The sequence below is a fragment of the Pseudopipra pipra genome, chromosome 3 (genome assembly GCF_036250125.1).
Source record: "Pseudopipra pipra isolate bDixPip1 chromosome 3, bDixPip1.hap1, whole genome shotgun sequence".
Taxonomy (NCBI): domain Eukaryota; kingdom Metazoa; phylum Chordata; class Aves; order Passeriformes; family Pipridae; genus Pseudopipra; species Pseudopipra pipra.
In genome coordinates, this window is record NC_087551.1 from 3,006,564 (window position 1) to 3,018,780 (window position 12,217).

Sequence of the window (12,217 nt, forward strand, 5' to 3'; positions counted from 1 at the left end):
TCTGTGGAGACTCCTCATACGTACAAAGACAAGTCACAGCTGAAGGCTGGGGGATTTTATTTGCTGAGGTTCACTGTGCATTTGAATATTCTGATAGTCTAATTGCAGTAATGTGAATTGTTTGCCCCTGAGAAAAGAGACGCAGCACCACATACTGAATCATCTCCTCACCTTTAGTTAAAAAAAAACAAACCCCCAAACCAAAAAAAACCCACCCAAACCCTTAGGTGGTGGGTCTCTGGAAGAACACAAGGCTGAGTTACAGTTTGTTTACTTTGTTAAGGGACTTATAGCTCTTCCAGGTTCATAAATTCTTGTGGTGGGCTAGGAGAGTGAGTGTAAATTAACTTGAATAATAGGACTATGTGCACCTTCCAATTGTCTAATGCATTTCCCAAAGAAAAACTAGTCAGGCTTTTCAACTACCTTTTTTTTTCCTTATTATTCCTTAATTAGTGGGTGCACTTGGTGTATAACAAGCGTGGGCTTTTTAGAACTACCTAGATGAAGGTGTTGTGCACATCTCTCCACGCCTCTCTGCCTTCTACCTTGCCTTCATTCCGCAACTCATTTCCTGTTCCAGAGACTTGGGCTTTTCTTTTACAAATTGTGCATCAGTTTTATGATATTGCCAAATGTCCACTAAGGATGGGGAAAGAAATTATTAAACCCATTTTTACGTCTGCTGAAAGGAAGACTCTGAACCCTGGACTCCAGCAGTGAAAGGCTAATGCACTAACTCACAACTCTGTCCTGCTCTCCTCTCCCCTTTCATCTATCATTTCAACCTGTTTGCAGTGTCAGGGAAAACTGAGGATACCACATCCCAGCGGATTCAGGGAAGCAAAGGGCTGTGAGAAGTCACAGATACCAGGATTTCCGAACACCGTTGTTCTCAAAAACCCACAGCTTCCACAGCATTTCAGGGAGCCGAGGAGGCACTGCCCAGGGAAGAGCCTGCTGTCCTCCAGAGTTGCAGCTCTTCTGCAGTTTTTCTATTCAGAAAAAGTCATACTAGGCTCTGTCCCCCGAAATAATCAAGATGCTTGAAATCCAGCTAATTTCCACTCAGGAACTTGGCACACGTTCACCTGTTTTGGTTATTTATCCAAACAGCACGCAGGGCAGCAGGAAGGTGCTGTGAGCTCTTATCAGGACCCTTGCCACAGTAGTTTGTGTTGGGATTTACAAGGTATGCTGCAAAATACACTTGCCCTGCCCTGGAACCCAGAAACCATCTGTGCAAGTAAAACTTTCAGAGCAATTGTAAACAGTGGAGAATAAAAAGTGTGGAATTATAACCTACTAAATGGAGTCAACACCCCACACCTTTTTTGAAGCCTCCAGCCTTTGAACCGAGTTGTAATTGTCCTCAACTTGTGTTTAGTAACCTGCAGTCTGTGGCTCTGAAGGCAAAGATCGAGAGTTTATATCCGTACTTATTACAATCAGTCGTAATTATCCCAATGAAAGCAAAGTAAATCCTTTCCAACAAACACTAGAGCTGAGCTCTCACGTTATTGAATTATTATGGATCTGGTATATTATACCAGAGAGAATGCCAGTGTAACACACTCGACTGTCTCTCCTCTCAGAGCGGAGGAGGTTCAATAGAGCAACAAAATATTGGAGACATTACAGAGTTACCATCCCGCCTCAGAAAGGAAACAGTATAAATGAAGCCTGTGTGGCGCTTGCGAGGCCATTTGTCATGCTCCTGTAACCGGTGCGGTATATACTCATTATATATTGCGTCCTGTTGGATGTGACACTTTCTGCACTCGGGAAACTCTCAGGATTCAACCCTCACTTTTTGATTTACACCAGCCCATCTTCGTTTTTACGGATTTCTCTGACATGGTTGGATGGCTGCATGCTTTATAACGGGAAGAACATTTGAAATGCATTTCCTTAAGAGCTTTGAAGCCTCCTACTCTGCATGCAGATTGCAAACAAGGTACATTTGCAGGTAGCCTGCTAGTTTTGTTGGAGGGAAATGGAGTGGCAAACTAAACAAGGTGTCACTGTGCCCCCCACTCCTGCTGCCCCAGCACAGATACTCCTCTGGGCACACATGTAATCATGTGTTTGGTTGCTGGCTTTTGGGAAGGTAACATGCTGAAGATCAAAAAGCAAATATTAAGACCACCTATTTTAATGGCTCTGGGGAGAACATCTGGAGAGAGAAGTTTTATGAGTCTGTTGGCTCATGTCCTTTTGAAATGTTTTCGGTGCTAAATGATGTACTTCCCTCACATTTTACTTCCACTGAGACAAGCTGCTCGGTGGCATACTGGGATGCCACGCCACAAATATACTCGTTCTGCTGTCACCCAAATATCACTTCCCAAAAGTGCCTACAACCGACTTCAGAAAATTCATGGAGTTAACTTCTAGAAAGGGAAAGTTTTGCCAACGTCATCTCCTGCTGCTGCTGCTTCCTAATGTTGCTACCATGTCATCCTTCCCTATTACTATTATTGCTTCCAGTCCTGATCAGCCTCCACCTTAACCAACCTCGTTCTGCCCAAATCATTCACTGCCACGTAGTCAGGAGACAGTCTTCTTATTTCTAGCTCTTCCCTCCATGTCATTGAACCCTTGGGGTGAAGGATGTCACAGAGGTCCAACTAGAAGGATTTGTTGCTATGGGAGTCTAGGTGATGTAAAGAGAAATTCCCATGGACAGACCATCATCATTCCTAGCCATAGTTGTCCACAGCCAGACAACAGTGAGAGTGAGATGATGATTACTCCTGGAGGTGCCTATCCCCTTTGCCAAATACTTGGATACTGCTCTAGTACCTCCTGTACGAGCCACCTGTTGCCCTTCCAGCAGGACCTCGTGGTTGCACTACTCATTCACAGAATTAAAGCTCAAATACAGTGAACTCACAGCTTGTTCAGTTCAGCTATCAGCAGGCAAAGCACCTCCCAGCTTCCCACCCAATGGCAGTATGGAAACCTTCAGCAGTGCCAGCACAGGGGCACCACCACCCACACACGAGGACACCTGGATTTTATAAGACCGTGCTGTGCCCCTGCAGTGACAGAAAGGGCACTGGTGCTTCGCATCTTGTTTCAGAGCAGTCGTGAAATTTGGAAGCAAATCCCCCGATTTCCCTCACTGGCACAAGGCGGTTTTGGGGTGTGTCACCTTAGCCAGATTCCTCTCAGGAACACAGACCCAGTTCTGCCCCAGGCACACACCAAATTGCTCTCACTGCTACTGCTCAGTGGGACCATTTTGATAACTTTAGTCTAAAGTCAATCTTGACCATCACATACATAGGGCTGTAGCAGAGCAACCTGTTGCAATGCAACTTGCACACAGTATTTCTTAAGACATCAACTCCAGGGAATTTCTGTAATAATTTCTCTCCACTGAGAAGATAAGGGGGACCAGGGCTCCTCATGCAGGTGGGTTGGTTACACCTCTAAAGCTCAGTGAGATCTTGGCCCCACTGAAGTCAAAAGGAGCCTCCCATGGGCCGCAGTGGGAGCAAACTGCAGGCAGCCTGTGCAGCCAGCAGTGACTCTGTCGTCCCAAAAAGGAACTCCAGAGCCACTTTCTCCACATGACAGCACAGAGTAAGGGTCATCAGGGCAGCTCTGAGTTTACCTTTTTAAAAACCCTTTAAGTATTTCCTTCAGCAGAATATTTAATCACGAGTGTAAGTTTGTCAAATGCCATCTCTGACCTCCAAAGCTTTTATTGATTACCTGCAAGTCCATTGTGTTGCATTACGCTCGCTCAGGCTACAAGGCAGTGAAGTCAAGAATAAGCTAAAAAGTCCAATTTTAAAAATAGATAAGAAATAGTCTTGTTCTCTAGTTAACAAATGATGCTACAATTAGCTTTGCAACAGAGGGATACGAAACATTGGGTTATACTGTACACAGTGCAAGAAAATTTCACCAGAAGAGTCTCTGAAATTCTGAAACTCCACATAAAACTGGAGAACAGCCTTTTCCAAAGGAATAAACAATGTCTGTGGAGACTAGTGGGTATTACTACAATTCCATGTCAACTAATGTTTCCCACAGTAAAAAATAATAGCAGTGAGATTTAAACAATAGGATTCTGCTATGAGAACCTAAATCCCACTCTCTCCTAATCAGCTGTAACCCACAGAAGAGAGGGGGAAATGGGAATTAGAACATGGAAATCCTTTCATGAATTCTTCCCCCAAAGAGAGGAGGTTATTTAGTCCTTGTCCCAAACACAGCTCCTCTGTGCACAAATCCCTGGATGCCATAGGAAGCCCCAGTAGTACAGTGATAACTGAAAAGGCAAAACTCAACTTCCAATTGCAAAAAGTTAAAAAAAAAAATAAATAGTATTTTTCTAATTGAATGTGCATGAATTCATTTTACCTGGTTTTCACCCTCTGGTTCCCAAGAATTTCCAGGAGATGGAGTCAACTGCAAAAACTCCCCACACTGGCACACAGAGGAGGTTTTTCCTTCCCCCTCAGTTGGGTCACACTGCAACATATTGGCATATGCTGGTGAAAACAAGAAAGCAATACAGATAGGTGAGGAAAATCAACCAGGGCTTCACACAACAGCAAACAGCATTTTGTAGGGGGTGGGGAGCAGATATCAGAGCTAAGAAGTGAGCTCCCAACTTTATTTTTTTGACTGGAAGCTGTGCTGACAGACATCAAACAAACAGAGACTAAGCACTCATTCTCTAAGAGCTGCCTCTTCAGCTGAAGTTACAAGTAGAATTTGAGACTTTTTACCTAAATTCTAGGGAAAAGATGCATGCTACCAACTTTTTTTTTTGTCAGGCTGTGAGAGCTACCTCCCCTTGGGAACTCCAGTACCATCACTGTGTGCCCAGCAAAGCCTCACAGATTTGGGTTGGATAATTTCAGCGGGAGCCCAAGTCCAACTTGTGTTTCCTTGTTTATTGCAGACCTCCAGCAGCAAAAAGACAGCACACGTGTGAAGGGTGATACAGGAGAAGAGCTCAGCTAAATGTCCCTAAAACAACGGGGTTATTGCACAAGTGCCCGGCTGGGATCAAGGTTTCACTCTCCTGGTTATTAGCCAAACACAAGAATAGGGAGAGAAAGCAAGGATAGCTCTGCTTTACAGGAGAAGGAGCTGTGGCACAGGCTGCAATAAATGAATCTCTCAAGGTCACAGCAAAAGCCTGTGCCAAAGGCAGAGGAGAAGCCACAGCCCTGGTGCACAGCCCCAGGCTGAGGCAGCTGCACCACAGCTCCTAACAAACTCTGCTCTGCCTCTGCTACCCTCCTCTTCCTCCCTGCCCCACATTTTAAACTTCTTAAACCCAACACTCTGATTTAGCAAAAACCTGGACGTTTTTTCCCTCTTTTATTAAAAGAAAAAAAAAAGAAAAAAAAAAAATGAAGAAATGAGGTTCTTGTTAAAGGGAATGGAAGTGATACAGCTGTGGCTGTGATTAACGTAGTTCAGGGTTGAACTGAATATTGCTTCTTCCCTGCAGTATTTTTAATTACACTCCTGATTTTATATTTGGAGACCGTCATAGACCTGTTCTGGTAAATTGTCAAGCAACCACAAGTCAAATATGTGTTAAATATGAGAATATACTGCCATTTTTATCTGATTTGTGGTTCATTCACACTATGTTATCTACTTTTAATTAAATACCATAAAATACACATGGTCAGCAGTTTGACTTTTCATTTCCTTACAATGTCAGTAATTCAGTTTGATTGTTGCCACCTACCATAGAATTGCATTTTAAAGATGTTACCCCTGCACGGTGCAGATTCAATATCGGAACAATTTAAACTAGTTGCTAAAAATAACTACCACCTACTTAGGAGCAGCTCTGCCTTTAACAGTCACATGCAGATTCATGACTCTTTGCCTGCCTGGCGAGGACGGGCAGCCTTGGGAGGCATTGCAGTGGCCTTGGTTTTAGGGGTGGGGGGGGCGTCGGGTTTTGGGTTTGTGTGAAATGCTTGTGTCATCTCCGTGTTGATTGATAGCCTACCTTGTTCATTAAAGATATGGCTTGGATTTTGCTAGATTACCCCAGGCATTGGAAATCAGAGCCTGCCTACTGGAGGCATGTTATGCATGGACTTAAAGTTCACCACTTCATTAATAACACTCCTCAGCTGGACATTTTACATGCCGCTCTGATATATGGCTGTTTAGGTGCATTTTCCCCCCCCCTTCCTACTAATCCTTTAAAGGGGACTGCGTGTTTTTTAAGAATTATTTTATTCTTTCACTTCTAGGTTACGTTGCCACACTCCTGAAATTGCCAGATCTCATTATCCTGGCTGGATTTCTTTGAGAGTAAGTGGGCAATTTGCTTTGACCGCCGAAAACAATTCATTAAAACTAGCAAGATCCACAATGGCTGAACATCTGTAAGAAGGACAGAGCAAATGTAACAGCAGCAGCATCGTATCAGGCCAAAGGCAAATCCAGAGACTTGACTCCAACAGTCACGAGCAGCAGATACCCAGGGAAGGGGAGTAGAACAGAACCAGCCTGTACAATAATACAACCCTGAACACACTCCCACCCTCTAACAATTTGCAGTGCACAGAATTTTTCTGAGCCAGAGTGGTTTTGCATGCACCAGCCCTCGATAAATTTTTTGTCACATAAATCTGAGCAGCCGCTCTTTTTACCATCTGAAAATTTCCAGCATCCACAACACCCTGCAGAAAGGAGTTCCTTGCATATGTTATGTGTGCCATGAAGCAGCAACACTTTTTTTTTGCTCTGAAGCCTAACTCATCAGTTTTATTTGATGTTCCTTTACTTTGTGTTAGAAGAAACAATGAACCATCATTCCCTGCTCCTCATCTCAATGCTAGTAGTTATCATTTTACAGCCCCCGTCATACCCCCTCTCTTTTCCCAGCTAAAGAATTCTAGACTATTTTATGATTCTTCATACAAAGCCATTCTCTGACTCTAATCACTCATTTTCGATGCCTTTTCCACTCCTGCTGTGTCTGAAGTGTTGGAACTGAACCAAGTATTCAAGATGTGGGCAAAGCATGGATGTCTAAAGTGCTGAAGAGTGTCTCCTCTTTTGTTTTGTATTACTTTACTAATAGCTCCTAACAGTAAGTCTGCTTTTTTTTTTAATAAATACTAAGCACTGAGGTGATGCTGTCAGAGCTCAGTGTTACAACCACATCTTTTTTTCCCAAGTGATAGCATTCAACTCCATGCTCATCATCATCAATGCAATGCTGTGACTTTCACCCCACCGCTTTTACAACCACACTGAATTTCGTCTCCCACTCTACTGCTCAGGGACATGGTATGAAAAGGCACTTCCTCGGTTCTTTGCAGTCAGCCCTTGCCTTTATTATCCTGAATAAGTTGGCGTTCCCCTCCAAACTCATCATTTTATTGCTCATCCCAGTTTTTCAGCACATTTATGAAAATACTGAACAATATGGGCTGTAGCACAGACCTCTGCCAAGCTCCGCTGTGGAAATGACCTCCCTATTCCTCTCTGTTGTTTCCTACCTTCTAAACAATTATTTATCCATGCACGAAACTCATGGAGGTTATTTCCTGTGAGACCCTTGGTTGAAGCACTTTTTCAAATGCCTCTGTGAATTCTTTGAGGACCATATCACCCAGATCACTTTGTTCATATGCCCAGGGACTCCTTCAAAGGGCTCCTAAAGATTTGTGAGCCTTGTCCTCCCTTTTCATTCTTGAACACACAACTTCAGCATTTTGAAGGATGCCTTCTTGCTTCTAATAATCTGTTTTACCCTATGATTTGTCATGTCAGCTCCCCTTTGGTCTTTCTGAAGCAATTTGAAGAAAAACAGGTGATGAACATTCCCTCAGAAGTGCTTAAGGGATAGCACTGAGATATTTGCAAGCTATCAACAACTAAATTACAGAAAATACATCGGGGTGAGGATGGGGGGGAAGTATTTTATGCTCCACCAGTGAAAGATCTAATCAGCAGACTAATTCCCAGGTGTCAGAAGCCCTATACCATCTCCCTTGGCCAACATTAGAGAAAGCACGTGGTTAAGTTTCCCACACACAGGCAGATTTGGCTTCTGGAACATGTTAACGTTGACTGATTGCTTCTGGCATAATTCAGAGAAGCCTTAATCTGAAGCAGCAGCTATGGGCAGAGCAAGAAGAAAAGCCCCAAGCCACCCATGTCTGCTGAACACGGGTTGGGCAGGTCACATCCAAGACCTCTGGCCCTTTGTGTGGCTCCTCCCCAGCACCAGGCCATCAGCACTGGCAGGGCTCAGGTGGGCTTCTGTGTCCACTTTTGGGTGCCAAGAGGCAAAGAGGACATCCAACAGCTAGAACTTACACTGGAGAAACATAAACTCTATGGGACTCCTGAATAAATGGAGGTGCTGGTCCTCAAGAAGAGAAACTGAGGGAGGCAGGAAAAGAGTCTTCAGGTATAAAGAAGGTTCCTTCCAAGAGGAAGGGATCAGCTTTGTTCTCTGTCCAAAGTGGACAGGACAAGAAATTATGGACACAACAGGAAAATTACTTGAGCACTAGGACATTCTTTTAAGAGCAAAACCAGTGACTCTTTAAGAGGAGATTAGAGAAGCATCTGTCAGAAATTAAATAGATACAATAGGTCTTGTTTGGATCAGTTGATCTCTTGATACCCCCTCCAGTCCTCTTTTCTATGATTTGTATTCCAAATCTAATTGATTTATAAAGCCTGTGAATCAAACCCTCAGAAAACAATTACTGTCAGCACATACAAATTAAAAAAAAAGGAATTAAAACCCCCAAACCTATTCTTAATTCAGTATATTTCACTGAAGATACAAAATAAAGAGTTTCCGGGGAGGAGAGCAAGCCAAGGAGTTATAAATGTGCTACAGAAAAGGAAGAAGTTTTAAGCAAATTCATAATCCATGAAGAAGCATCTTTTGTAGTCCAAACAGTCGTATGATCTGAATAGGAGGCTTGTTTAGCTTTAAGAACAGGGTAGATGTGAAAAAAAAACCCTTTCAAACCCATTAAAGAGGAAAAGTGTAATTTTGCTTTCGTTGTAGATTATTGTGCAACATGTACAAAACCCAGAAATGGAGTATCCAAGCAAAGATGAACTTTTTCCACACAGTTGGTCAGAATGCTCTTCCCTCATTTTGAGTGAAGCAGAAGCTCTTGTTCCACAACAAGAAAACAAATGAGCAAAGAAAAAAATGTCACATTATCTAATCCCTCTGTAGCTTCATAAGCCTGCAAGGCCTCTTCTGAAGTACCTGGAGGTGACATTTTCCAAGTGCTCATTTATGATTACGAATCATTTTCTCTAAGGGGAAAAAGATTAGGATTCCTCCAAAAAAAAAAAAAAAAGAAAAGAAACAAAAAAGGCAATTCTAAAAGATTGTGACAAGTCAGCCTTGTCTGGTATGTAACTCTACCCAGCAACTTTTATGTAAATAATTGAAGCCAGATCTCTCTCTAAATAAGGACAGCAAGTAACATCTAAAAAGGAGAAGAGAGTTTCATTGCATTTGGTGGTTGTTGCAACAGATTGTGGTGTGAGGTCATATTAGAGGGTAAGATGCAGCAGTTTGGTGTTGAGAATCTCAGCATTGCATGATGCATCATGAGGTGTTTCTTCCTCTCCAGGGTGCTCACACTTTTCCAAAAGCTGAAGAAGTCAGTTGGAGCTGGTCTGAGATTTTTCTCAACCTTCATCAGGACAGTAAAGGAAAACTCTTTGGAATATTTAAGGCTGAAGATTAAAGGAAGACGAACAAGGAAAAAACAATGGGATTGTGCTAGTGAAGAACAGGACTGTCAACAAGGAAAACATCTGGATAATTTGTGCCAAGGTAGATGTCTCGGAAATATGGCAGAAGGTCTTAAAGCTAGGACAGTTTAGATATATTTTTTAAATCTTCCAGTGATTTTGAAAAGGTTTTTCTGACTGTCAGCCCTTTTGTTTCTAAACCAGGAATAACAATCAAACAATCAAACTTTTGGAAGTTTGATAATCAATGTGAGCAACATACTTTCTTGAGAGGTGCTATGGAAGGTCAAATTAATGTCAGATCATGGTCAATCTGTATTTGAAAAAGGACTATTGCTACAGGTACTCCTATTTACTGAAAACACCACTAATTAGGTTTGTCATGAGCTGAAAAGAAAATATGTTTGTAAAAGGATTACAAAGGAGATCATGAGGTAATCCCAAGATGCTAACAGTGAGTTTGACATTCAGGACCAAACCTGGCCCAGGCACAACTGGTGTAACTACACCTGAATTAACGGGAGTGAATTTAACCCCACGACCAGAAAAATCAAGCTGGAAAAAAGATGGGATTAATGGTAATGGGGACGCTGCCTCCCTGGGCTATATCACCTAAGATATAACTAATGTGAAAAAAAAGAAATGAGTCTGCTGTAGCCAGAGCACAGAAGATGGAGGGCTCCCCTGCTAATCCAGTGCTTCCTGGGATTATTTTAATCTTCAGAACTTGTTTAACGCCAGCTCATCCCTCTGTAGGAGTTGCATTTCCAGGTGTCCTTAGCTAGAGCCTGATAGCTCCTCCTGGCTAATCACTGTCAGTGTTGAAGGCCTGCTCCAAAGAGGACTGGAGTAACAAGAGATTCTGAAACATGTCTTACAGGCAGATTTACTGTCATCTCTTTCAAACCACTCCTTAGCTATGGGTTTAAAACTGTGGGGTATGGTAGGGAGAAGCATGAACTGCTGCTTTAAGGATGAGATGAGACAGAGAGAAAAAGATTCTGTGGCTACTGCCCAAAATTATTAAGATAATGATTAAACTAAAAAATGCAAATACACAAGATGTTTTGTGCTGCTAGGCAAGACCAGAACTGATATTAAAATGTCTTGTGAACATTATAATATGTTCAGAGCAGGAGGGGTAGAAGACACAGAGGAAAACAGAAGAGAAGCCATATGGTCATAGCCGGTGGTCAATGGAAAAAAACAAACCCAAACCAGAAAGTACAGAAAGAGAAATACAAAGTTTGGGGGAGGAACATGTATCATCACTCCTCTCCTGTGCACTTGCACAGGGAAATCTGGGCTGATGCCCCACTGTGTTCAGAACTTCCACCTGAAGCCAAATGTAAGAACTCCCCAGAGTGTATTTCCTTATGTAGGAAAGAGTTTTTTGCTAAGTGGAGGAAGAATTACAATCCCAAAAGTAAACAGTGACAGTTCTGTGACTCCCTGATTTTCCTGTGCTGTCATTTTCCAGGGCAATTTGAACATCTCTGATCTGAACCACTAGGAAAGTGCACTTCCACCTCAACACACCAAACCTCTTCAGGAGGCATCACTGCAAGATTTGGGCAAGATTTAAGTAAGAAATGGCTTGTTCAACAAATAGCCCTGCAAAACCCAAGAATGATGCCTATTCCCTCCTCTTTCAGGTCTAAAACCTACCTTTTTGACACCTTGATTTTCTACAGTAACTGTCTCTTATCTCTGCTTTGTGTGAGGAAATAAGATGTGGGGGAAAACTAATTTTATGTCAGAGCAAATTAGGATCTATAATTGACTGCAGAGAGGGCAGCAGCCGTTTGTGTTCTCAGCTGCAGATACCTTAAAGATTCAAATACACTATGCATTGGTCTGTCACACAGGAACTATTAGGGGTAGAGGGAACAATCTCTTCCTGTGCTTGCCCCAAAAGCAAGCCAAGTAATGATATGTCATAAATATGGCTGCACATCATCCTCACTACGAGCCAGCGGGCACCTGAGCAGCACACCACATGTGTATGCATGACTGAAGATGGATAGCATGACATTTATTAACCATGCACATAATTAAAATCCTCTAAAAACGTCCTCAGAACCAAAATAACATATCTTGAATTCCACAGGACTACCCGGGCTGCCATCCTCAATAAGTTTCGTTACAGGGAGTTACACAGCTAAATCGCTGGTATGGAAGCAGAACTCCGGGGACTGGTCTCGTGTCAGCCCATCTGCCTGATCAGCAATGAAGCAACACAAACCCGAGCTCCACGAGCACATTAAGACAGCACAAGCACGGGCAGGAGGATATGGTGAACATGATCAGGACATGGATCCAGGCTAAACCCAATCTGATGGTGCTAGCTAACCCTGCCTGCAGCAGAAAGCACCCCGAGCAGTGCAGAAGGGGTTGCCACTCCATCAGTGTTAACACCCAAGCTTTGCTCAAGAGAGGACTCACCACTGCCCACATGTGAATGCTGTGAGAG

The 12,217-nt window shown here is 42.9% G+C and overlaps 1 long non-coding RNA gene across 2 annotated transcripts in view; it reads right to left on the minus strand.

The window, feature by feature from the left end:
- The window catches only part of LOC135412331 (uncharacterized), a 274,161-nt gene that overhangs the window by 243,570 nt on the left and 18,374 nt on the right, over nt 1-12,217 (minus strand). The window contains exon 1 of one of the 2 annotated variants that reach the window (XR_010429582.1): nt 4,378-4,510. The exons of the other annotated variant lie outside the window; for it this stretch is intronic. This is a non-coding gene — a long non-coding RNA (uncharacterized LOC135412331). Of the gene's footprint in view, nt 1-4,377; nt 4,511-12,217 lie in introns of those variants that run through there. 2 annotated transcript variants of the gene reach the window in all.